Here is a 963-nt window from a genome sequence, read left to right on the forward strand (position 1 = left end):
CCTGGTGTCTTCCTCAGTCTCTTTCTTTAACGATTTAAAATTTTCATTGTAGAGATCTTTGGTGTCTTTTGTCAGATTTATTCCAAGATATATATATTTTTTTTGCAACAATTGTGAATGGGATCATTTCCCTGTACTCTTTCTCCAATTGTTTGTTATTGGTATATAGGAAAGCTACTGATTTTTCTAGATTGATATTATAACCTGCCACTATACTGAAAGTGTTTATCAGTTCTAGTCTTCTGGTGGAACTTTTGGGATCTCTTAGGTATAGTATCATATCATCTGCAAGAAGTGATAGTTTGACCTCTTCTTTTCCAATTAGTACTCCTTTAATTTCCTTCTCCTGTCTTATTGCTCTAGCAAGAGTTTCAAGCACTATGCTGAAAAGGAGTGGAGATAGTGGACATCCTTGTCTGGTTCCTGATTTTAATGGGAATGCTTCCAGTTTTTCTGGAAGCATTTAGAATTATATTGGCTGTGGGTTTGTTATATATAGCTTTAAATATGTTGAGGTATGTTCCCTCCAGTCCAATTCCCTCTAGGACTTTGAGCATAAATGCATGCTGAATTTTGTCAAAAAGCCTTTTCTGTATCTATTGAGATGACAATGTGGTTTTTGCCTTTGGGTCCATTTATATGATTTATATGATTAATGACTCCTCCTGCATCTCTGGGATAAAGCCTATTTGATCATGGTGAATGATCTTTCTGATGTGTGTCTGTATGAGGTTTGCAAGTATTTTGTTGAGAATATTTGTATCTATGTTCATTAAGGATATAGGTCTATAGTTTTCTTTTTTGGTTGTGTCTTTACCCAGTTTGGGTATTAGAGTGATGCTGGCTTCATAGAAGGAATTTGGGAGTTCTCCCCTGTTTCTATTATTTTGAATAATTTAAGTAGTATTGGTTGGAGGTCTTCTTTAAAATGTCTGGTAGAATTCTGCTGTAAATCCATCTGGG

This window comes from Nannospalax galili, unplaced genomic scaffold (genome assembly GCF_000622305.1).
Source record: "Nannospalax galili isolate Female #2095 unplaced genomic scaffold, S.galili_v1.0 scaffold124, whole genome shotgun sequence".
NCBI classification, from domain to species: Eukaryota; Metazoa; Chordata; class Mammalia; order Rodentia; family Spalacidae; genus Nannospalax; species Nannospalax galili.